The sequence below is a fragment of the Nothobranchius furzeri genome, chromosome 17 (assembly GCF_043380555.1).
Source record: "Nothobranchius furzeri strain GRZ-AD chromosome 17, NfurGRZ-RIMD1, whole genome shotgun sequence".
NCBI classification, from domain to species: Eukaryota; Metazoa; Chordata; class Actinopteri; order Cyprinodontiformes; family Nothobranchiidae; genus Nothobranchius; species Nothobranchius furzeri.
The window spans coordinates 21713439-21741416 of record NC_091757.1 but is presented as its reverse complement, the minus strand read 5'-3'; the positions used below and the strand labels follow the sequence as shown (position 1 = coordinate 21741416).

General features: G+C 35.8%; 1 protein-coding gene across 2 annotated transcripts in view; it reads right to left on the bottom strand.

The window, feature by feature from the left end:
* Positions 1-27978, bottom strand: part of zfr (zinc finger RNA binding protein) — a 127921-nt gene that overhangs the window by 84534 nt on the left and 15409 nt on the right. The gene's annotated exons all lie outside the window — the stretch shown is intronic.

The window sequence follows — 27978 nt, the reverse complement described above, 5'->3', positions numbered from 1 at the left end:
GTGTTGACATGTGGAATAATATGATGTTGTTTTTAAATCAGTAGACTCAAAGCTTTTTTGAAGAAAAATCAGTAAATATAACTGTAAGGGTCACAGTCAAAATTAAAATATTCATAAAAAAAATAGTGCTACTTTCTAAAATTTATAGAAAAATCTCAGATCACCATAGGCACATGTGGAATGTTATAAATGTGTTATATTTACTTTGTACCTAAAAAAAACGTTCTTACAAAAATTAGTTACTTTTTGTCCAACTATACAAAAAACTGGCAAAAAGTAAAAAATTCATTAAAAATCAATGCTTTCGTACAAAAATCTCAAAATATTCCGAGATTGCCTCTGTGATGTGAGAATTCTTTTTATATTTTTGTTGGGGTCATAAATGTAAAATTGTACCTACAATAAAATAATATTTGCGTTAGTTGCTGTAGACAAAAATATGTCCTATAATTAAACACAAGGGGGAGCTCAAATCAAGACGACATTTTTTTTGTTTCATAAACCACCTAAGAGTGAACTTTGTGGCAAATGTCAAGAAGATTGTGAAAACAGAATTTGCGCTACAATTGCTAGCCTAAAAATGTATTTTTGTAAATTTAAAGCGCAAACATCTTCGTGGAGCTGCGGTTTTCATTATCTAAGCTCATGGCTATCCAGTTAACATAATCTGGAAAACGTAGCTTCTTACATGAAAATAATGATTTTTAGGAAATTTTTCAAATTTGAAATTTTAAATGATCATAAACCACGCCCACATTGATCAATCATTACCATATTGATAATGTAGTCTTAAGACTCTACAATGATGACAACCACTAAGTTTCGTGCAGATCCATTTAACCAGGTCAGCAGTATAATGTATTGCTATTTATAGCGCCCCCTATTGTTTAATCAAGGTGAAAATCAAGACATACACTTGAATTGACCTTAGGTTTGTATGTTATGAACAGCTTTGAAAAATGTCCAAATATTTTGAAGTTATGTTAAAAAAACTTTTTCATTCCCAAAAAAATATTTTAAAAATTCATATTTAAAAAAGTAAGCAAATTATCTAAAATCCCTTCAGATCGTTTGGTCAGCCGCTCCTCCTCTCTTGTCAGGCAAAGTTGTGATGTGATTGGGTTTGACGGCCGGGAGGAGTTAACGAAAGTACGTTTGACTTACTATGCAAATTTCTACTAATTAGCATAAGTTTAAAACATTTTTTAAAATACTCATCTTAATTTGACTGAGTCAATGAACATACTGGATGAGACTATTTGCTTGTTTACTAAAATATTGAGGAGAAACATGCCAAAAACATTTTTGGGGTACAACAGCGCCAACTATTGGACAAAATTCAAACTTTTTTCTGTGATTGTAGATGTCACTATGACTGATATGATTTGTAACTTTCTGTATAGAATATGTATTTTTCATCAGTTAAAGGGCAAAAATTTTTAAAGCCTATAAGCCACGCCCACTTTTTAATCACTTTCAAAATATAGCTTAAGGGTCCAATGATTAACATATGTGCCAAGTTCTGTGGAAATCCATCAAGCCGTTTAGCTCAAACTAACTTTTTGACTCTTTAGCGCCCCCTTTTGGTGAATCCAAACAAAATGGGGAAGGTAGGGCTTACCGCTCATACTTCATAAGGGTCTAGAGTCTCATCACTTTATCTTGAGATATGGTGAAAATATCATCAATTAGCACATGTGCTAGCTAGCACACTGATTTTGACATGGTGTCATTAGCCCAATTTTCAATATTTCTGCGTTTTTCTGCATCACAACAACTTATCTTAGTCCATAGATCATATGTACGAAGTTTGAAGTTGATTCGACGAAAAATGACGAATAGGTGATTAAAACTAAGTTTTGCATTTTTTGCGATCTAGCAAAAAATCTAGTTAGGCGGAAATGGGCGTGGCCAATACAAAAAAGATGGGGAATCATCCAAGGATCATGTACATATAAAGTTTTTGACTGTAGGACCTACGGTTTGGGAGCTAGTAGCTGAAACGTGTTGACCTCCGCAATAGCGCCACCTAGGTGACGCGGGGACCAAATTTTCGAATCTGAGTAGCGGTCAGGATTTTCTATCAGACTCCCATGTCAGATTTTCCCTGGCAATTTCAGGCTCTTGCGCCCATATACTTTTAGCGGAGAAGAATAATAATAAATAATAAACTAGAACTGCAAGCAGTTATCAACGGGTTCCAAGCCCCCAGCGCCAGTCGCCTACCCGGCCCCGCCCTCCACTTCGCCAGTCCTCACGCGGTCCCGCCCCAAAAACACGTTCTCCCGCCGGCGTTCGTCAGCTCACTTCAACCGGCGCAATGAAAGTAACACTCAGGATACGTCATTAAACCTGCAAAGCCTATACACATATCTTTCAGAGGCATGGCTGACTCCTCAATCGTGATTACAATGGAATTCCACTGTTTCCTTATTAAAGAACGTGAAGATTTAATGAGTGAGGTTATCAAACAATGATCTATACATCAACAGAATATTACCAATAACATAAACACTTGATAATGTCTTTAGATTTAAAAGATTTTCAACAAAAACTATGAGTTTCATTTTGTGACTTACTGAACAAATGTTTTAAAAAATCATGAAAAATACATAAATCATCCTAAAATTACCAAAATATTCTCACATGGCAGTGTTAACATGCGGAATAATATGATGTTGTTTTTAAATCAGTAGACTCAAAGCTTTTTTGAAGAAAAATTGGGAAATATAACTATAAAGGTCACAACAAAAATAAAAATATTCATAAAAAAATAGTGCTACTTTCTAAAATTAGGAGAAAAATCTCAGATCACCATAGGTACATGTGGGATGTTATAAATGGCTTATATTTACTGTATACCTAAAAAGCTTTCTAACAAAAATTAATTACGTTGTTGTCCAAATATACAGAAAAACTGGTAAAAAGTTAAAAATTCATTAAAAATATACACTTTTGTACAGAAATCTCAAAATATTCCCAGGTTGCCTCTGTGATGTGAGAATTCTTCTTATATTTTTGTTGGGGTCATAAATGTAAAACTGTACTTACAATAAAATAATACTTGCATTAGTGGCTGTAGACAAAAATATGTCCTATAATTAAACACTAGGGGGAGCTCAAATCAAGACGACATTTCTTTTTGTTTCATAACCCACCTAAGAGTGAACTTTGTGGCAAATTACAAGAAGATTGTGAGAACAGAATTTGCGCTACAATTGCTAGCCTAAAAACGTATTTTCGTAAATATAAAGCGCAAACCTCTTTGTGGAGCTGCGGCTTTCGTGACATAAGCTCTAGCCTATTCATTTAACACAATCTGGAAATCTTAGCCTCTTACATGCAAATAGTGATTTTTAGGAAATTTTTCAAATTTGAAATTTTAAATGATCATAAACCACGCCCACTTTGATCAATCATTACCATATTGATAATGTAGTCTTAAGACTTTATAGTGATGACAGCCACTAAGTTTCGTGCCGATCCATTTAGCCGGTTCAGCAGTATAATTTCTTCCCAGTTATAGCGCCCCCTATTGTTTAATCAAGTTGAAAACCAGGACATACACTTGAATTGACCTTAGGTATGACTGTTATGAACAGCTTTGAAAAATGTCAAAATCTCTTGAAGTTACGCTAAAAAAACTTTTTCATTCCCAAAAAATTATTAAAAAAAATCATATTTAAAAAAATAAGCAAATTATCGAAAATCCCTTCACATCTTTTGGTCAGCCGCTCCTCCTCTCTTGTCAGGGAAAGTTTTGATGTGATTGAGTTTGACGGCCGGGAGGAGTTAACGAAAGTACGTTGGACTTACTATGCAAATTTCTACTAATTTGCATAAGTTTAAAACATTTTTTAAATTACTCATCTAAATTTGACTGACTCAAAGAACACATTGGAATAGATCATTTGTTTTTTTACAAAAGAAATGGGGAGAAACATGCCAAAAATATTTTTGGGGTACCAGAGCGCCACCTATTGGACAAAATTCAAAAAATTTTCTGTGATTGTAGATGTCACGATGACTGATATGAATTGTAATTTTCTGTATAGAATATGTATTTTTCATGAGTAAAAGGGCGAAAATTTTTAAAGCCTATAAGCCACGCCCACTTTTTAATCATTTTCAAAATATAGCTTAAGGGTCCGACGATTAACATATGTGCCAAGTTCTGTGGAAATCCATCAAGCCGTTTAGCTGAAACAAACTTTTTGACTCTTTAGCGCCCCCTATTGGTGAATCCAAACAAAATGGGGTAGATAGGACTTACCGCTCATACTTTGTAAGGTTCTAGAGTCTCATCAATTTATTTTGAGAAATGGTGAAGATATCATCAATTAACACATGTGCTAGCTAGCGCACTGATTTTGACATGGTGTCATTAGCCCAATTTTCAATATTTCTGCATTTTTCTTCATCACAACAACTTAGCCTAGTCCATAGATCACATGTACGAAGTTTGAAGTTGATTCGACGAAAAATGTCGAATAGGTGATTAAAACTAAGTTTTGCATTTTTTGCGATCTAGCAAAAAATCTAGTTAGGCGGAAATGGGCGTGGCCAATACAAAAAAGATGGAGAATCAATCAAGGATCATGTGCATATAAAGTTTTTGACTGTAGGACCTACGGTTTGGGAGCTAGTAGCTGAAACGTGTTGACCTCTGCAATAGCGCCACCTAGGTGACCCGGGGTCCAAATTTTCGAATCTGAGTAGCGGTCAGGATTTTCTATCAGACTGCCATGTCAGATTTTTCCTTGCAATTTCAGGCTCTTGCGCCCATACAGACACAGCGGAGAAGAATAATAATAATAAATAATAAATAATAAATAATGAAAAATCCGTAGAAAAACAATAGGGTTCCCTGCCCTTTGGGCTTGGAACCCTAATAATGAAAAATCCGTAGAAAAACAATAGGGTTCCCTGCCCTTTGGGCTTGGAACCCTAACTAGAACTGCAAGCAGTTATCAACGGGTTCCAAGCCCCCAGCGCCAGTCGCCCACCCGCCCCGCCCTCAACTTCGCCAGTCCTCACGCGGTCCCGCCCCAAAAACACGTTCTCCCGCCGGCGTCCCGTCAGCTCACTTCAACCGGCGCAACGAAAGTAACACTCGGGATACGTCATTAAACCTGCAAAGCCTATACACATATCTTTCAGAGGCATGGCTGACTTCTCAACCGTGATTACAATGGAATTCCACTGTTTCCTTATTAAAGAACGTGAAGATTTAATGAGTGAGATTATCAAACAATGATCTATACATCAACAGAATATTACAAATAACATAAATACTTGATAATGTCTTTAGATTTAAAAGATTTTCAACAAAAACTACGAGTTTCATTTTGTGACTTACTGACCAAATGTTTTAAAAAATCATGAAAAATACATAAATCATCATAAAATTACCAAAATATTCTCACATGGCAGTGTTAAGATGCGGAATAATATGATGTTGTTTTTAAATCAGTAGACTCAAAGCTTTTTTGAAGAAAAATTGGGAAATATAACTATAAAGGTCACAACAAAAATTCAAATATTCATAAAAAAATAGTGCTACTTTCTAAAATTAGGAGAAAAATCTCAGATCACCATAGGTACATGTGGAATGTTGTAAATGGCTTATATTTACTGTATACCTAAAAAAAACTTTCTAACAAAAATTAATTACGTTGTTGTCCAACTATACAGAAAAACTGGTAAAAAGTTAAAAATTCATTAAAAATCTATGCTTTTGTACAGAAATCTCAAAATATTCCCAGGTTGCCTCTGTGATGTGAGAATTCTTCTTATATTTTTGTTGGGGTCATAAATGTAAAACTGTACTTACAATAAAATAATATTTGCATTAGTGGCTGTAGACAAAAATATGTCCTACAATTAAACACAAGGGGGAGCTCAAATCAATACGACATTTTTTTTCTTTCATAAACCACCTAAGAGTGAACTTTGTGGCAAATTACAAGAAGATTGTGAGAACAGAATTTGCGCTACAATTGCTAGCCTAAAAATGTATTTTCGTAAATATAAAGCGCAAACCTCTTCATGGAGCTGCGGCTTTCGTGACATAAGCTCTAGCCAATCCAGTTGACACAATCTGGAAATCTTAGCCTCTTACATGCAAATTGTGATTTTTAGGGAATTTTTCAAATTTGAAATTTTAAATGATCATAAACCACGCCCACTTTGATCAATCATTACCATATTGATAATGTAGTCTTAAGACTCTATAGTGATGACAACCACTAAGTTTCGTGCAGATCCATTTAGCTGGTTCAGCAATATAATTTCTTCCCAGTTATAGCGCCCCCTATTGTTTAATCAAGGTGAAAACCAGGACATACACTTGAATTGACCTTAGGTATGATTGTTATGAACAGCTTTGAAAAATGTCAAAGTCTTTTGAAGTTACGCTAAAAAAACTTTTTCATTCCCAAAAAATTATTTTAAAAAATCATATTAAAAAAAATAAGCAAATTATCCAAAATCCCTTCACATCTTTTGGTCAGCCGCTCCTCCTCTCTTGTCAGGGAAAGTTGTGATGTGATTGAGTTTGACGGCCGGGAGGAGTTAACGAAAGTACGTTGGACTTACTATGCAAATTTCTACTAATTTGCATAAGTTTAAAACATTTGTTAAAATACTCATCTAAATTTGACTGACTCACTGAACACACTGGATGAGATCATTTGTTTTTTTACGAAAGAAATGGGGAGAACCATGCCAAAAATATTTTTGGGGTACCACAGCGCCACCTATTGGACAAAATTCAAAAAATTTTCTGTGATTGTAGATGTCACTATGACTGATAAGAATTGTAATTTTCTGTTTAGAATATATATTTTTCATGAGTAAAAGGGCGAAAAATTTTAAAGCCTATAAGCCACGCCCACTTTTTAATCATTTTCAAAATGTAGCTTAAGGGTCCGATGACTAACATATGTGCCAAGTTCTGGGGAAATCCATCAAGCCGTTTAGCTCAAACAAACTTTTTGACTCTTTAGCGCCCCCTATTGGTGAATCCAAACAAAATGGGGTAGATAGGGCTTACCGCTCATACTTCATAAGGGTCTAGAGTCTCATCAGTTTATCTTGAGAAATGGTGAAGATATCATCAATTACCACATGTGCTAGCTAGCGCGCTGATTTTGACATGGTGTCATTAGCCCAATTTTCAATATTTCTGCATTTTTCTTCATCACAACAACTTAGCTTAGTCCATAGATCACATGTACGAAGTTTGAAGTTGATTCGACAAAAAATGATGAATAGGTGATTAAAAGTAAGTTTTGCGTTTTTTGCGATCTAGCAAAAAATCTAGTTAGGCGGAAATGGGCGTGGCCAATACAAAAAAGATGGAGAATCATCCAAGGATCATGGACATATAAAGTTTTTGACTATAGGACCTACGGTTTGGGAGCTAGTAGCTAAAACGTGTTGACCTCCGCAATAGCGCCACCTAGGTGACGCGGGGTCCAAATTTTCGAATCTGAGTAGCGGTCAGGATTTTCTATCAGACTGCCATGTCAGATTTTCCCTGGCAATTTCAGGCTCTTGCGCCCATACAGACACAGCGGAGAAGAATAATAATAATAAATAATAAATAATAAATAATGAAAAATCCGTAGAAAAACAATAGGGTTCCCTGCCCTTTGGGCTTGGAACCCTAACTAGAACTGCAAGCAGTTATCAACGGGTTCCAAGCCCCCAGCGCCAGTCGCCCACCCGCCCCGCCCTCAACTTCGCCAGTCCTCACGCGGTCCCGCCCCAAAAACATGTTCTCCCGCCGGCGTCCCGTCAGCTCACCTCAACCGGCGCAATGAAAGTAACACTCAGGATACGTCATTAAAACTGCAAAGCCTATACACATCTTTCAGAGGCATGGCTGACTTCTCAATCGTGATTACAATGGAATTCCACTGTTTCCTTATTAAAGAACGTGAAGATTTAATGAGTGAGATTATCAAACAATAATCTATACATCAACAGAATATTACAAACAACATAAATACTTGATAATGTCTTTAGATTTAATTGATTTTCAACAAAAACAATGAGTTTCATTTTGTGACTTACTGACCAAATGTTTCAAAAAATCATGAAAAATACATAACTCATCATAAAATTACCAAAATATTCTCACATGGCAGTGTTGACATGTGGAATAATATGATGTTGTTTTTAAATCAGTAGACTCAAAGCTTTTTTGAAGAAAAATCAGTAAATATAACTGTAAGGGTCACAGTCAAAATTAAAATATTCATAAAAAAATAGTGCTACTTTCTAAAATTTATAGAAAAATCTCAGATCACCATAGGCACATGTGGAATGTTATAAATGTGTTATATTTACTTTGTACCTAAAAAAAACGTTCTTACAAAAATTAGTTACTTTTTGTCCAACTATACAAAAAACTGGCAAAAAGTAAAAAATTCATTAAAAATCAATGCTTTCGTACAAAAATCTCAAAATATTCCGAGATTGCCTCTGTGATGTGAGAATTCTTTTTATATTTTTGTTGAGGTCATAAATGTAAAATTGTACCTACAATAAAATAATATTTGCGTTAGTTGCTGTAGACAAAAATATGTCCTATAATTAAACACAAGGGGGAGCTCAAATCAAGACGACATTTTTTTTGTTTCATAAACCACCTAAGAGTGAACTTTGTGGCAAATGTCAAGAAGATTGTGAAAACAGAATTTGCGCTACAATTGCTAGCCTAAAAATGTATTTTTGTAAATTTAAAGCGCAAACATCTTCGTGGAGCTGCGGTTTTCATTATCTAAGCTCATGGCTATCCAGTTAACATAATCTGGAAAACGTAGCTTCTTACATGAAAATAATGATTTTTAGGAAATTTTTCAAATTTGAAATTTTAAATGATCATAAACCACGCCCACATTGATATATCATTACCATATTGATAATGTAGTCTTAAGACTCTACAATGATGACAACCACTAAGTTTCGTGCAGATCCATTTAACCAGGTCAGCAGTATAATGTATTGCTATTTATAGCGCCCCCTATTGTTTAATCAAGGTGAAAATCAAGACATACACTTGAATTGACCTTAGGTTTGTATGTTATGAACAGCTTTGAAAAATGTCCAAATATTTTGAAGTTATGTTAAAAAAACTTTTTCATTCCCAAAAAAATATTTTAAAAATTCATATTTAAAAAAGTAAGCAAATTATCTAAAATCCCTTCAGATCGTTTGGTCAGCCGCTCCTCCTCTCTTGTCAGGCAAAGTTGTGATGTGATTGGGTTTGACGGCCGGGAGGAGTTAACGAAAGTACGTTTGACTTACTATGCAAATTTCTACTAATTAGCATAAGTTTAAAACATTTTTTAAAATACTCATCTTAATTTGACTGAGTCAATGAACATACTGGATGAGACCATTTGCTTGTTTACTAAAATATTGAGGAGAAACATGCCAAAAACATTTTTGGGGTACAACAGCGCCAACTATTGGACAAAATTCAAACTTTTTTCTGTGATTGTAGATGTCACTATGACTGATATGATTTGTAACTTTCTGTATAGAATATGTATTTTTCATCAGTTAAAGGGCAAAAATTTTTAAAGCCTATAAGCCACGCCCACTTTTTAATCACTTTCAAAATATAGCTTAAGGGTCCAATGATTAACATATGTGCCAAGTTCTGTGGAAATCCATCAAGCCGTTTAGCTCAAACTAACTTTTTGACTCTTTAGCGCCCCCTTTTGGTGAATCCAAACAAAATGGGGAAGGTAGGGCTTACCGCTCATACTTCATAAGGGTCTAGAGTCTCATCACTTTATCTTGAGATATGGTGAAGATATCATCAATTAGCACATGTGCTAGCTAGCGCACTGATTTTGACATGGTGTCATTAGCCCAATTTTCAATATTTCTGCGTTTTTCTGCATCACAACAACTTATCTTAGTCCATAGATCATATGTACGAAGTTTGAAGTTGATTCGACGAAAAATGACGAATAGGTGATTAAAACTAAGTTTTGCATTTTTTGCGATCTAGCAAAAAATCTAGTTAGGCGGAAATGGGCGTGGCCAATACAAAAAAGATGGGGAATCATCCAAGGATCATGTACATATAAAGTTTTTGACTGTAGGACCTACGGTTTGGGAGCTAGTAGCTGAAACGTGTTGACCTCCGCAATAGCGCCACCTAGGTGACGCGGGGACCAAATTTTCGAATCTGAGTAGCGGTCAGGATTTTCTATCAGACTGCCATGTCAGATTTTCCCTGGCAATTTCAGGCTCTTGCGCCCATATACTTTTAGCGGAGAAGAATAATAATAAACTAGAACTGCAAGCAGTTATCAACGGGTTCCAAGCCCCCAGCGCCAGTCGCCCACCCGCCCCGCCCTCAACTTCGCCAGTCCTCACGCGGTCCCGCCCCAAAAACACGTTCTCCCGCCGGCGTCCCGTCAGCTCACTTCAACCGGCGCAATGAAAGTAACACTCAGGATACGTCATTAAACCTGCAAAGCCTATACACATATCTTTCAGAGGCATGGCTGACTTCTCAATCGTGATTACAATGGAATTCCACTGTTTCCTTATTAAAGAACGTGAAGATTTAATGAGTGAGATTATCAAACAATCATCTATACATCAACAGAATATTACAGATAACATAAAGACTTGATAATGTCTTTAGATTTAATAGATTTTCAACAAAAACAATGAGTTTCATTTTGTGACTTACTGATCAATTGTTTTAAAAAATCATGAAAAATACATAAATCATCATAAAATTACCAAAATATTCTCACATGGCACTGTTAACATGCGGAATAATATGATGTTGTTTTTAAATCAGTTGACTCAAAGCTTTTTTGAAGAAAAATTAGGAAATATAACTATAAAGTTCACAACAAAAATTTAAATATTCATAAAAAAATAGTGCTACTTTCTATAATTAGGAGAAAAATCTCAGATCACCGTAGGTACGTGTGGAATGTTGTTAATGGCTTATATTTACTGTATACCTAAAAAGTTTTCTAACAAAAATTAATTACGTTGTTGTCCAACTATACAGAAAAACTGGTAAAAAGTTAAAAATTAATTAAAAATCTATGCTTTTGTACAGAAATCTCAAAATATTCCCAGGTTGCCTCTGTGACGTGAGAATTCTTTTTATATTTTTGTTGGGGTCATAAATGTAAAACTGTACTTACAATAAAATAATATTTGCATTAGTGTCTGTAGACAAAAATATGTCCTAAAATTAAACACAAGGGGGAGCTCATATCAAGACGACATTTTTTTGTTTCATAAACCACCTAAGAGTGAACTTTGTAGCAAATTACAAGAAGGTTGTGAGAACAGAATTTGCGCTACAATTGCTAGCCTAAAAATGTATTTTCATAAATATAAAGCGTAAACCTCAACATGGAGCTGCGGCTTTCGTGACATAAGCTCTAGCCTATCCAGCTAACACAATCTGGAAATCTTAGCCTCTTACATGCAAATAATGATTTTTAGGAAATTTTTCAAATTTGAAATTTTAAATTATCATAAGCCACGCCCACTTTGATAAATCATTACCATATTGATAATGTAATCTTAAGACTCTATAGTGATGACAACCACTAAGTTTCGTGCAGATCCATTTAGCCAGTTCAGCAGTATAATTTCTTCCCAGTTATAGCGCCCCCTATTGTTTAATCAAGTTGAAAACCAGGACATACACTTGAATTGACCTTAGGTATGACTGTTATGAACAGCTTTGAAAAATGTCAAAATCTTTTGAAGTTACTCTAAAAAAACTTTTTCATTCTCCAAAATTTAAAAAAAAAAATCATATTAAAAAAAATAAGCAAATTATCCAAAATCCCTTCACATCTTTTGGTCAGCCGCTCCTCCTCTCTTGTCAGGGAAAGATGTGATGTGATTGAGTTTGACGGCCGGGAGGAGTTAACGAAAGTACGTTGGACTTACTATGCAAATTTCTACTAATTTGCATAAGTTTAAAACATTTTGTAAAATACTCATCTAAATTTGACTGACTCAATGAACATACTGGATGAGATCATTTGTTTTTTTACGAAAGTAATGGGGAGAAACATGCCAAAAATATTTTTGGGGTACCACAGCGCCACCTATTGGACAAAATTCAAAAAATTTTCTGTGATTGTAGATGTCATTATGACTGATATGAATTGTAATTTTCTGTATAGAATATGTATTTTTCAGGAGTAAATGGGCGAAAACGTTTAAAGCCTATTTATAGCCTATAAGCCACGCCCACTTTTTAATCATTTTCAAAATATAGCTTAAGGGTCCGATGATTAACATATGTGCCAAGTTCTGTGGAAATCCATCAAGCCGTTTAGCTGAAACAAACTTTTTGACTCTTTAGCGCCCCCTATTGGTGAATCCACACAAAATCGGGTAGATAGGGCTTACCGCTCATACTTCATAAGGGTCTGGAGTCTCATAAATTTATCTTGAGAAATGGTGAAGATATCATCAATTACCACATGTGCTAGCTAGCACACTGATTTTGACATGGTGTCATTAGCCCAATTTTCAATATTTCTGCATTTTTCTTTCATCACCACAACTTATCTTAGTCCATAGATCATATGTACGAAGTTTGAAGTTGATTCGACGAAAAATGACGAATAGGTGATTAAAAGTAAGTTTTGCGTTTTTTGCGATCTAGCAAAAAATCTAGTTAGGCGGAAATGGGCGTGGCCAATACAAAAAAGATGGAGAATCACCCAAGGATCATGTACATATAAAGTTTATGACTGTACGACATACGGTTTGGGAGCTAGTAGCTGAAACGTGTTGACCTCCGCAATAGCGCCACCTAGGTGACGCGGGGTCCAAATTTTCGAAACTGAGTAGCGGTCAGGATTTTCTATCAGACTGCCATGTCAGATTTTCCCTGGCAATTTCAGGCTCTTGCCCCCATAAAGATCAAGCGGAGAAGAATAATAAATAACTAGAACTGCAAGCAGTTATCAACGGGTTCCAAGCCACCAGCGCCAGTCGCCCACCCGCCCCGCCCTCAACTTCGCCAGTCCTCACGCGGTGCCGCCCCAAAAACACGTTCTCCCGCCGGCGTCCCGTCAGCTCACTTCAACCGGAGCAATGAAAGTAACACTCAGGATACGTCATCAAACCTCTAAAGCCTATACACATATCTTTCAGAGGCATGGCTGACTTCTCAATGGTGATTACAATGGAATTCCACTGTTTCCTTATTAAAGAACGTGAAGATTTAATGAGTGAGATTATCAAACAATAATCTATACATCAACAGAATATCACAAATAACATAAATACTTGATAATGTCTTTAGATTTAAAAGATTTTCAACAAAAACTATGAGTTTCATTTTGTGACTTACTGACCAAATGTTTTAAAAAATCATGAAAAATACATAAATCATCATAAAATTACCAAAATATTCTCACATGGCAGTGTTAACATGCTGAATAATATGATGTTGTTTTTAAATCAGTAGACTCAAAGCTTTTTTGAAGAAAAATCGGTAAATATAACTGTAAGGCTCACAGTCAAAATTAAAATATTCATAAAAAAATAATGCTACTTTCTAAAATTAATAGAAAAATCTCAGATCACCATAGGCACATGTGGAATGTTATAAATGTTTTTTATTTACTTTGTACCTAAGAAAAACTTTCTAACAAAAAATAGTTACTTTTTGTCCAACTATACAAAAAACTGGCAAAAAGTAAAAAATTCATTAAAAATCAATGCTTTTGTACAAAAATCTCAAAATATTCCCAGATTTTCTCTGTGATGTGTCTATTGTGCTCATATTTTTGTAAAGATCATAATTGTTAAACTTCTCTTACAATAAAATAATATTTGCATTAGTGGCTTTAGACAAAAATATGTCCTATAATTAAACACAAGGGGGAGCTCAAATCCAGACGACATTTTTTTTGTTTCATAAACCACCTAAGAGTGAACTTTGTGCCAAATTACAAGAAGATTGTGAGAATAGAATTTGCGCTACAATTGCTAGCCTAAAAATGTATTTTCATAAATATAAAGCGCAAACCTCTATGTGGAGCTGCGGCTTTCGTGGCATAAGCTCTAGCCTATCCAGTTAACACAATCTGGAAATCTTAGCCTCTTACATGCAAATAATGATTTTTAGGAAATTTTTCAAATTTGACATTTTAAATGATCATAAACCACGCCCACTTTGATCAATCATTACCATATTGATAATGTAGTCTTAAGACTCTATAGTGATGACAACCACTAAGTTTCGTGCAGATCCATTTAGCCGGTTCAGCAGTATAATTTCGTCCCAGTTATAGCGCCCCCTATTGTTTAATCAAGGTGAAAATCAAGACATACACTTGAATTGACCTTAGGTTTGACTGTTATGAACAGTTTTGAAAAATGTCCAAATATTTTGAAGTTATGCTAAAAAAACTTTTTCATTCCCCAAAAAATATTTCAAAAATTCATATTTAAAAAAGTAAGCAAATTATCCAAAATCCCTTCAGATCGTTTGGTCAGCCGCTCTTCCTCTCTTGTCAGGCAAAGTTGTGATGTGATTGGGTTTGACGGCCGGGAGGAGTTAACGAAAGTACGTTTGACTTACTATGCAAATTTCTACTAATTAGCATAAGTTTAAAACATTTTTAAAATACTCATCTTAATTTGACTGAGGCAATGAACATACTGGATGAGACCATTTGCTTGTTTACTAAAATGTTGAGGAGAAAAATGCCAAAAACATTTTTGGGGTACAACAGCGCCAACTATTGGACAAACTTCAAACTTTTTTCTGTGATTGTAGATGTCACTATGACTGATATAATTTGTAACTTTCTGTATAGAATATGTATTTTTCATCAGTTAAAGGGCAAAAAATTTTAAAGCCTATAAGCCACGCCCACTTTTTAATCATTTTCAAAATATAGCTTAAGGGTCCAATGATTAACATATGTGCCAAGTTCTGTGGAAATCCATCAAGCCGTTTAGCTCAAACTAACTTTTTGACTCTTTAGCGCCCCCTTTTGGTGAATCCAAACAAAATGGGGAAGGTAGGGCTTACCGCTCATACTTCATAAGGGTCTAGAGTCTCATCACTTTATCTTGAGATATGGTGAAGATATCATCAATTAGCACATGTGCTAGCTAGCGCACTGATTTTGACATGGTGTCATTAGCCCAATTTTCAATATTTCTGCGTTTTTCTGCATCACAACAACTTATCTTAGTCCATAGATCATATGTACGAAGTTTGAAGTTGATTCGACGAAAAATGACGAATAGGTGATTAAAAGTAAGTTTTGCATTTTTTGCGATCTAGCAAAAAATCTAGTTAGGCGGAAATGGGCGTGGCCAATACAAAAAAGATGGGGAACCATCCAAGGATCATGTACATATAAAGTTTTTGACTGTAGGACCTACGGTTTGGGAGCTAGTAGCTGAAACGTGTTGACCTCCGCAATAGCGCCACCTAGGTGACGCGGGGTCCAAATTTTCGAATCTGAGTAGCGGTCAGGATTTTCTATCAGACTGCCATGTCAGATTTTCCCTGGCAATTTCAGGCTCTTGCGCCCATATAGTTTTACCGGAGAAGAATAATAATAAATAATAAATAATGAAAAATCCGTAGAAAAACAATAGGGTTCCCTGCCCTTTGGGCTTGGAACCCTAACTAGAACTGCAAGCAGTTATCAACGGGTTCCAAGCCCCCAGCGCCAGTCGCCCACCCGGCCCCGCCCTCAACTTCGCCAGTCCTCACGCGGTCCCGCCCCAAAAACACGTTCTCCCGCCGGCGTCCCGTCAGCTCACTTCAACCGGCGCAACGAAACTAACACTCAGGATACGTCATTAAACCGGCAAAGCCTATACACATATCTTTCAGAGGCATAGCTGACTTCTCAATCGTGATTACAATGGAATTCCACTGTTTCCTTGTTAAAGAACGTGAAGATATAATGAGTGAGATTATCAAACAATGATCTATGCATAAACAGAATATTACCAATAACATAAATACTTGATAATGTCTTTAGATTTAATAGATTTTCAACAAAAACTATGAGTTTCATTTTGTGACTTACTGACCAAATGTTTTAAAAAATCATGAAAAATACATAAATCATCATAAAATTACCAAAATATTTTCACATGGCAGTGTTAACATGCGGAATAATATGATGTTGTTTTTAAATCAGTAGACTCAAAGCTTTTTTGAAGAAAAATTGGGAAATATAACTATAAAGGTCACAACAAAAATTAAAATATTCATAAAAAAATAGTGCTACTTTCTAAAATTAGGAGAAAAATCTCAGATCACCATAGGTACATGTGGAATGTTGTAAATGGCTTATATTTACTGTATACCTAAAAATCTTTCTAACAAAAATTAATTACGTTGTTGTCCAACTATACAGAAAAACTGGTAAAAAGTTAAAAATTCATTAAAAATCTATGCTTTTGTACAGAAATCTCAAAATATTCCCAGGTTGCCTCTGTGATGTGAGAATTGTTCTTATATTTTTGTAGGGGTCATAAATGTAAAACTTTACTTACAATAAAATAATATTTGCATTAGTGGCTGTAAACAAAAATATGTCCTATAATTAAACACAACGGGGAGCTCAAATCAAGACGACATTTTTTTTTCTTTCATAAACCACCTAAGAGTGAACGTTGTACCAAATTACAAGAAGATTGTGAGAAGAGAATTTGCGCTACAATTGCTAGCCTAAAAATGTATTTTCATAAATATAAAGCGCAAACCTCTTCGTGGAGCTGCGGCTTTCGTGTCATAAGCTCTAGCCTATCCAGTTAACACAATCTGGAAATCTTAGCCTCTTACATGCAAATAATGATTTTTAGGAAATTTTTCAAATTTGAAATTTTAAATGATCATAAACCACGCCCACATTGATCAATCATTACCATATTGATAATGTAGTCTTAAGACTCTACAATGATGACAACCACTAAGTTTCGTGCAGATCCATTTAACCAGGTCAGCAGTATAATGTATTGCTATTTATAGCGCCCCCTATTGTTTAATCAAGGTGAAAATCAAGACATACACTTGAATTGACCTTAGGTTTGACTGTTATGAACAGCTTTGAAAAATGTCCAAATATTTTGAAGTTATGCTAAAAAAACTTTTTCATTCCCCAAAAAATATTTAAAAAATTCATATTTAAAAAAGTAAGAAAATTATCCAAAATCCCTTCAGATCGTTTGGTCAGCCGCTCCTCCTCTCTTGTCAGGAAAAGTTGTGATGTGATTGGGTTTGACGGCCGGGAGGAGTTAACGAAAGTACGTTTGACTTACTATGCAAATTTCTACTAATTAGCATAAGTTTAAAACATTTTTTAAAATACTCATCTTAATTTGACTGAGTCAATGAACATACTGGATGAGACCATTTGCTTGTTTACTAAAATATTGAGGAGAAAAATGCCAAAAACAATTTTGGGGTACAACAGCGCCAACTATTGGACAAACTTCAAACTTTTTTCTGTGATTGTAGATGTCACTATGACTGATATAATTTGTAACTTTCTGTATAGAATATGTATTTTTCATCAGTTAAAGGGCAAAAAATTTTAAAGCCTATAAGCCACGCCCACTTTTTAATCATTTTCAAAATATAGCTTAAGGGTCCAATGATTAACATATGTGCCAAGTTCTGTGGAAATCCATCAAGCCGTTTAGCTCAAACTAACTTTTTGACTCTTTAGCGCCCCCTTTTGGTGAATCCAAACAAAATGGGGAAGGTAGGGCTTACCGCTCATACTTCATAAGGGTCTAGAGTCTCATCACTTTATCTTGAGATATGGTGAAGATATCATCAATTAGCACATGTGCTAGCTAGCGCACTGATTTTGACATGGTGTCATTAGCCCAATTTTCAATATTTCTGCGTTTTTCTGCATCACAACAACTTATCTTAGTCCATAGATCATATGTACGATGTTTGAAGTTGATTCGACGAAAAATGACGAATAGGTGATTAAAACTAAGCTTTGCATTTTTTGCGTTCTAGCAAAAAATCTAGTTAGGCGGAAATGGGCGTGGCCAATACAAAAAAGATGGGGAATCATCCAAGGATCATGTACATATAAAGTTTTTGACTGTAGGACCTACGGTTTGGGAGCTAGTAGCTGAAACGTGTTGACCTCCGCAATAGCGCCACCTAGGTGACGCGGGGTCCAAATTTTTGAATCTGAGTAGCGGTCAGGATTTTCTATCAGACTGCCATGTCAGATTTTCCCTGACAATTTCAGGCTCTTGCGCCCATATAGTTTTAGCGGAGAAGAATAATAATAAATAATAAATAATGAAAAATCCGTAGAAAAACAATAGGGTTCCCTGCCCTTTGGGCTTGGAACCCTAATAATGAAAAATCCGTAGAAAAACAATAGGGTTCCCTGCCCTTTGGGCTTGGAACCCTAATAATAAACTAGAACTGCAAGCAGTTATCAACGGGTTCCAAGCCCCCAGCGCCAGTCGCCCACCCGCCCCGCCCTCAACTTCGCCAGTCCTCACGCGGTCCCGCCCCAAAAACAAGTTCTCCCGCCGGCGTCCCGTCAGCTCACTTCAACCGGCGCAATGAAAGTAACACTCAGGATACGTCATTAAACCTGCAAAGCCTATACACATATCTTTCAGAGGCATGGCTGACTTCTCAATCGTGATTACAATGGAATTCCACTGTTTCCTTATTAAAGAACGTGAAGATTTAATGAGTGAGATTATCAAACAATCATCTATACATCAACAGAATATTACAAATAACATAAAGACTTGATAATGTCTTTAGATTTAATAGATTTTCAACAAAAACAATGAGTTTCATTTTGTGACTTACTGATCAATTGTTTTAAAAAATCATGAAAAATACATAAATCATCATAAAATTACCAAAATATTCTCACATGGCAGTGTTAACATGCGGAATAATATGATGTTGTTTTTAAATCAGTTGACTCAAAGCTTTTTTGAAGAAAAATTAGGAAATATAACTATAAAGGTCACAACAAAAATTTAAATATTCATAAAAAAATAGTGCTACTTTCTATAATTAGGAGAAAAATCTCAGATCACCATAGGTACGTGTGGAATGTTGTAAATGGCTTATATTTACTGTATACCTAAAAAGTTTTCTAACAAAAATTAATTACGTTGTTGTCCAACTATACAGAAAAACTGGTAAAAAGTTAAAAATTAATTAAAAATCTATGCTTTTGTACAGAAATCTCAAAATATTCCCAGGTTGCCTCTGTGACGTGAGAATTCTTCTTGTATTTTTGTTGGGGTCATAAATGTAAAACTGTACTTACAATAAAATAATATTTGCATTAGTGTCTGTAGACAAAAATATGTCCTAAAATTAAACACAAGGGGGAGCTCATATCAAGACGACATTTTTTTTGTTTCATAAACCACCTAAGAGTGAACTTTGTAGCAAATTACAAGAAGGTTGTGAGAACAGAATTTGCGCTACAATTGCTAGCCTAAAAATGTATTTTCATAAATATAAAGCGTAAACCTCAACATGGAGCTGCGGCTTTCGTGACATAAGCTCTAGCCTATCCAGCTAACACAATCTGGAAATCTTAGCCTCTTACATGCAAATAATGATTTTTAGGAAATTTTTCAAATTTGAAATTTTAAATGATCATAAGCCACGCCCACTTTGATAAATCATTACCATATTGATAATGTAATCTTAAGACTCTATAGTGATGACAACCACTAAGTTTCGTGCAGATCCATTTAGCCAGTTCAGCAGTATAATTTCTTCCCAGTTATAGCGCCCCCTATTGTTTAATCAAGTTGAAAACCAGGACATACACTTGAATTGACCTTAGGTATGACTGTTATGAACAGCTTTGAAAAATGTCAAAATCTTTTGAAGTTACTCTAAAAAAACTTTTTCATTCTCCAAAATTTTAAAAAAAAAATCATATTAAAAAAAATAAGCAAATTATCCAAAATCCCTTCACATCTTTTGGTCAGCCGCTCCTCCTCTCTTGTCAGGGAAAGATGTGATGTGATTGAGTTTGACGGCCGGGAGGAGTTAACGAAAGTACGTTGGACTTACTATGCAAATTTCTACTAATTTGCATAAGTTTAAAACATTTTTTAAAATACTCATCTAAATTTGACTGACTCAATGAACATACTGGATGAGATCATTTGTTTTTTTACGAAAGTAATGGGGAGAAACATGCCAAAAATATTTTTGGGGTACCACAGCGCCACCTATTGGACAAAATTCAAAAAATTTTCTGTGATTGTAGATGTCATTATGACTGATATGAATTGTAATTTTCTGTATAGAATATGTATTTTTCAGGAGTAAATGGGCGAAAACGTTTAAAGCCTATTTATACCCTATAAGCCACGCCCACTTTTTAATCATTTTCAAAATATAGCTTAAGGGTCCGATGATTAACATATGTGCCAAGTTCTGTGGAAATCCATCAAGCCGTTTAGCTGAAACAAACTTTTTGACTCTTTAGCGCCCCCTATTGGTGAATCCACACAAAATCGGGTAGATAGGGCTTACCGCTCATACTTCATAAGGGTGTAGAGTCTCATCAATTTATCTTGAGAAATGGTGAAGATATAATCAATTACCACATGTGCTAGCTAGCACACTGATTTTGACATGGTGTCATTAGCCCAATTTTCAATATTTCTGCCTTTTTCTTCATCACCACAACTTATCTTAGTCCATAGATCATATGTACGAAGTTTGAAGTTGATTCGACGAAAAATGACGAATAGGTGATTAAAAGTAAGTTTTGAGTTTTTTGCGATCTAGCAAAAAATCTAGTTAGGCGGAAATGGGCGTGGCCAATACAAAAAAGATGGAGAATCAACCAAGGATCATGTACATATAAAGTTTATGACTGTAGGACCTACGGTTTGGGAGCTAGTAGCTGAAACGTGTTGACCTCCGCAATAGCGCCACCTAGGTGACGCGGGGTCCAAATTTTCGAATCTGAGTAGCGGTCAGGATTTTGTATCAGACTGCCATGTCAGATTTTTCCTGGCAATTTCTGGCTCCTGCCCCCATACAAACGTAGCGGAGAAGAATAATAAATAATAATGAAAAATCCGTAGAAAAACAATAGGGTTCCCTGCCCTTTGGGCTTGGAACCCTAATAATGAAAAATCCGTAGAAAAACAATAGGGTTCCCTGCCCTTTGGGCTTGGAACCCTAACTAGAACTGCAAGCAGTTATCAACGGGTTCCAAGCCCCCAGCGCCAGTCGCCCACCCGCCCCGCCCTCAACTTCGCCAGTCCTCACGCGGTCCCGCCCCAAAAACACGTTCTCCCGCCGGCGTCCCGTCAGCTCACTTCAACCGGCGCAACGAAAGTAACACTCGGGATACGTCATTAAACCTGCAAAGCCTATACACATATCTTTCAGAGGCATGGCTGACTTCTCAACCGTGATTACAATGGAATTCCACTGTTTCCTTATTAAAGAACGTGAAGATTTAATGAGTGAGATTATCAAACAATGATCTATACATCAACAGAATATTACAAATAACATAAATACTTGATAATGTCTTTAGATTTAAAAGATTTTCAACAAAAACTACGAGTTTCATTTTGTGACTTACTGACCAAATGTTTTAAAAAATCATGAAAAATACATAAATCATCATAAAATTACCAAAATATTCTCACATGGCAGTGTTAAGATGCGGAATAATATGATGTTGTTTTTAAATCAGTAGACTCAAAGCTTTTTTGAAGAAAAATTGGGAAATATAACTATAAAGGTCACAACAAAAATTCAAATATTCATAAAAAAATAGTGCTACTTTCTAAAATTAGGAGAAAAATCTCAGATCACCATAGGTACATGTGGAATGTTGTAAATGGCTTATATTTACTGTATACCTAAAAAAAACTTTCTAACAAAAATTAATTACGTTGTTGTCCAACTATACAGAAAAACTGGTAAAAAGTTAAAAATTCATTAAAAATCTATGCTTTTGTACAGAAATCTCAAAATATTCCCAGGTTGCCTCTGTGATGTGAGAATTCTTCTTATATTTTTGTTGGGGTCATAAATGTAAAACTGTACTTACAATAAAATAATATTTGCATTAGTGGCTGTAGACAAAAATATGTCCTACAATTAAACACAAGGGGGAGCTCAAATCAATACGACATTTTTTTTCTTTCATAAACCACCTAAGAGTGAACTTTGTGGCAAATTACAAGAAGATTGTGAGAACAGAATTTGCGCTACAATTGCTAGCCTAAAAATGTATTTTCGTAAATATAAAGCGCAAACCTCTTCATGGAGCTGCGGCTTTCGTGACATAAGCTCTAGCCAATCCAGTTGACACAATCTGGAAATCTTAGCCTCTTACATGCAAATTGTGATTTTTAGGGAATTTTTCAAATTTGAAATTTTAAATGATCATAAACCACGCCCACTTTGATCAATCATTACCATATTGATAATGTAGTCTTAAGACTCTATAGTGATGACAACCACTAAGTTTCGTGCAGATCCATTTAGCTGGTTCAGCAATATAATTTCTTCCCAGTTATAGCGCCCCCTATTGTTTAATCAAGGTGAAAACCAGGACATACACTTGAATTGACCTTAGGTATGATTGTTATGAACAGCTTTGAAAAATGTCAAAGTCTTTTGAAGTTACGCTAAAAAAACTTTTTCATTCCCAAAAAATTATTTTAAAAAATCATATTAAAAAAAATAAGCAAATTATCCAAAATCCCTTCACATCTTTTGGTCAGCCGCTCCTCCTCTCTTGTCAGGGAAAGTTGTGATGTGATTGAGTTTGACGGCCGGGAGGAGTTAACGAAAGTACGTTGGACTTACTATGCAAATTTCTACTAATTTGCATAAGTTTAAAACATTTGTTAAAATACTCATCTAAATTTGACTGACTCACTGAACACACTGGATGAGATCATTTGTTTTTTTACGAAAGAAATGGGGAGAACCATGCCAAAAATATTTTTGGGGTACCACAGCGCCACCTATTGGACAAAATTCAAAAAATTTTCTGTGATTGTAGATGTCACTATGACTGATAAGAATTGTAATTTTCTGTTTAGAATATATATTTTTCATGAGTAAAAGGGCGAAAAATTTTAAAGCCTATAAGCCACGCCCACTTTTTAATCATTTTCAAAATGTAGCTTAAGGGTCCGATGACTAACATATGTGCCAAGTTCTGGGGAAATCCATCAAGCCGTTTAGCTCAAACAAACTTTTTGACTCTTTAGCGCCCCCTATTGGTGAATCCAAACAAAATGGGGTAGATAGGGCTTACCGCTCATACTTCATAAGGGTCTAGAGTCTCATCAGTTTATCTTGAGAAATGGTGAAGATATCATCAATTACCACATGTGCTAGCTAGCGCGCTGATTTTGACATGGTGTCATTAGCCCAATTTTCAATATTTCTGCATTTTTCTTCATCACAACAACTTAGCTTAGTCCATAGATCACATGTACGAAGTTTGAAGTTGATTCGACAAAAAATGATGAATAGGTGATTAAAAGTAAGTTTTGCGTTTTTTGCGATCTAGCAAAAAATCTAGTTAGGCGGAAATGGGCGTGGCCAATACAAAAAAGATGGAGAATCATCCAAGGATCATGGACATATAAAGTTTTTGACTATAGGACCTACGGTTTGGGAGCTAGTAGCTAAAACGTGTTGACCTCCGCAATAGCGCCACCTAGGTGACGCGGGGTCCAAATTTTCGAATCTGAGTAGCGGTCAGGATTTTCTATCAGACTGCCATGTCAGATTTTCCCTGGCAATTTCAGGCTCTTGCGCCCATACAGACACAGCGGAGAAGAATAATAATAATAAATAATAAATAATAAATAATGAAAAATCCGTAGAAAAACAATAGGGTTCCCTGCCCTTTGGGCTTGGAACCCTAATAATAAATAATGAAAAATCCGTAGAAAAACAATAGGGTTCCCTGCCCTTTGGGCTTGGAACCCTAACTAGAACTGCAAGCAGTTATCAACGGGTTCCAAGCCACCAGCGCCAGTCGCCCACCCGCCCCGCCCTCAACTTCGCCAGTCCTCACGCGGTCCCGCCCCAAAAACACGTTCTCCCGCCGGCGTCCCGTCAGCTCACTTCAACCGGCGCAATGAAACTAACACTCAGGATACGTCATTAAACCGGCTAAGCCTATACACATATCTTTCAGAGGCATGGCTGACTTCTCAATCGTGATTACAATGGAATTCCACTGTTTCCTTATTAAAGAACGTGAAGATTTAATGAGTGAGATTATTAAACAATAATCTATACATCAACAGAATGTTACAAATAACATAAATACTTTATAATGTGTTTAGATTTAATAGATTTTCAACAAAAACAATGAGTTTCATTTTGTGACTTGCTGACCAAATGTTTAAAAAAATCATGAAAAATACACAACTCATCCTAAAATTACCAAAATATTCTCACATGGCAGTGGTAACATGCGGAATAATATGATGTTGTTTTTAAATCAGTAGACTCAAAGCTTTTTTAAAGAAAAATTGGGAAATATAACTATAAAGGTCACAACAAAAATTAAAATATTCATAAAAAAATAGTGCTACTTTCTAAAATTAGGAGAAAAATCTCAGATAACCATAGGTACATGTGGAATGTTGTAAATGGCTTATATTTACTGTATACCTAAAAAGCTTTCTAACAAAAATTAATTACGTTGTTGTCCAACTATACAAAATAACTGGCAAAAAGTAAAAAATTCATTAAAAATCAATGCTTTTGTACAAAAATCTCAAAATATTCCCAGATTGCCTCTGTGACGTGTGTATTGTGGTCATATTTTTGTAAGATCATAAATGTAAAACTTTTCTTACAATAAAATAATATTTGCATTAGTGGCTGTAGACAAAAATATGTCCTATAATTGAACACTAGGGGGAGCTCAAATCAAGACGACATTTTTTTTGTTTCATAAACCACCTAAGAGTGAACTTTGTGGTAAATTACAAGAAGATTGTGAGAACAGAATTTGTGCCACACTTGCTAGCGTAAAAATGTATTTTTGTTAATATAAAGCGCAAACCTCTTTGTGGAGCTGCGGCTATCGTGACATAAGCTCTAGCCTATCCAGTAACCACAATCTGGAAATCTTAGCCTCTTACATGCAAATAGTGATTTTTAGGAAATTTTTCAAATTTGAAATTTTAAATGATCGTAAACCACGCCCACTTTGATCAATCATTACCATATTGATAATGTAGTCTTAAGACTCTATAGTGATGACAACCACTAAGTTTCGTGCAGATCCATTTAGCTGGTTGAGCAGTATAATTTCTTCCCAGTTATAGCGCCCCCTATTGTTTAATCAAGTTGAAAACCAGGACATACACTTGAATTGACCTTAGGTATGAGTGTTATGAACAGCTTTGAAAAATGTCAAAATCTTTTGAAGTTACGCTAAAAAAACTTTTTCATTCCCAAAAAATTATTTAAAAAAATCATATTAAAAAAAATAAGCAAATTATCCAAAATCCCTTCACAACTTTTGGTCAGCCGCTCCCCCCCTCTTGTCAGGCAAAGTTGTGATGTGATTGAGTTTGACGGCCGGGAGGAGTTAACGAAAGTACGTTTGACTTACTATGCAAATTTCTACTAATTAGCATAAGTTTAAATTATTTTTTAAAATACTCATCTAAATTTGACTGACTCAATGAACATACTGGATGAGCCCATTTGTTTTTTTACTAAAACATTGAGGAGAGACATGCCAAAACCTTTTTTGGGGTACAACAGCGCCACCTATTGGACAAAATTCAAATTTATATCTGTGATTGTAGATGTCACTATGACTGATAAAATTTGTAACTTTCTGTATAGAATATGTATTTTTCATCAGTTAAAGGGCGAAAATTTTTAAAGCCTATAAGCCACGCCCACTTTTTAATCATTTTCAAAATATAGCTTAAAGGTCTGATGATTAACATATGTGCCAAGTTCTGTGGAAATCCATCAAGCCGTTTAGCTCAAACTAACTTTTTGCCTCTTTAGCGCCCCCTTTTGGTGAATCCGAACAAAATGGGGAAGATAGGGCTTACCGCTCATACTTCATAAGGGTCTAGAGTCTCATCACTTTATCTTGAGATATGGTGAAGATATCATCAATTAGCACATGTGATAGCTAGCGCACTGATTTTGACATGTTGTCATTAGCCCAATTTTCAATATTTCTGCGTTTTTCTGCATCACAACAACTTATCTTAGTCCATAGATCATATGTACAAAGTTTGAAGTTGATTCGACGAAAAATGACGAATAGGTGATTAAAACTAAGTTTTGCATTTTTTGCGATCTAGCAAAAAATCTAGTTAGGCGGAAATGGGCGTGGCCAATACAAAAAAGATGGAGAATCATCCAAGGATCATGGACATATAAAGTTTTTGACTATAGGACCTACGGTTTGGGAGCTAGTAACTAAAACGTGTTGACCTCCGCAATAGCGCCACCTAGGTGACGCGGGGTCCAAATTCTCGAACCTGAGTAGCGGTCAGGATTTTCTATCAGACTGCCATGTCAGATTTTCCCTGGCAATTTCAGGCTCTTGCGCCCATACAGACACAGCGGAGAAGAATAATAATAATAAATAATAAATAATAAATAATGAAAAATCCGTAGAAAAACAATAGGGTTCCCTGCCCTTTGGGCTTGGAACCCTAATAATAAATAATGAAAAATCCGTAGAAAAACAATAGGGTTCCCTGCCCTTTGGGCTTGGAACCCTAATAATGAAAAATCCGTAGAAAAACAATAGGGTTCCCTGCCCTTTGGGCTTGGAACCCTAAATATAAATGCCAAACTCAAACCCTATCCTGCAGTGCAAAGAAGTCTATATAAAACCAAGCAATGTCGTTTCTATTCAAATGTTCCTCTAAAATAAATCTCAGTTATTGTAGCTTCTTGGCGCTCTCCTGCAGGTCTTCCAGTGTTGTAGCTAGGGCTTGTAGCTCTTCCCTTTTCTCAGCCACACTTTTGTGATAAGCATTGGATTTGGACAGTAATGTGAAGTCCTGTTTTTTTCTGTTTTCATTGCCATTTCGTCTGCCTCTTTCTGCATCATCTCTGCTTTTCATTGTTCTTCTTTGTTTTGCTTTGACATTTTCTATGTCTTGGTGGAGCTCATTTCTTTTCCTCTCATTTGCAGTTTGTTCTTTATTCTTTTTGTCATCCTCGAGGTATTGCATATAACTCATTCTGGCTCCTTTGCAGAGATGGATTAGGTCTTTTGGCGGGGCTTCATTAAATGCACGCTCAGCCATTGCATCCTGGACCAGCCGCAATGCTATCAGACTCCTCTCTTTCAAGTTTTCCACTAGCATGTCCTTGTTCACGGAGTATCCTCGCTCCACTGCTGCTTGTCCATGAGACAGCGTTAGGAGACATTTCATCATGACCCACAGTGCTGCATACTCTGCTCTACCACTGATAAATCTCCCAAATAACTCCTCAAGCCTGCATCTGTATGAAAAATCTCGGAATTCTGCCTTCAGGTTTACACTTGCATGCATTGAGAAAGTTTTATACTGAGCAAGGATTTTGTCGCACATCCTGCATTGAGGAGAACCTGTAGGAGCTTCTCAAACATCGCTATTTCATGCTCAGTCTCTGTTACCATGATCACAGGGTCGAGGGAGCTCATGTGCCGCACTGCTGGATACACAGGTGGACGTCTCTCCATAATCTTTTTGCAGGTCACAGCAAGGAAAGTGACGCATTCGTTCTTCAACACCTGTATGTTCACTGGATTTTCCTGGAGCTTTTCAGATGTTTTCTGTAAAGCTCGTTTTGTAGCAAATCCAGTGTCCAGTTCAGGGGCGGCGTTAGGCCCGGCTACTTGGGCTCAAGCCCCGAATGTTTTATGAAAAGACGTACGTGTGTGTGTGTGTGTGTGTGTGTGTGTG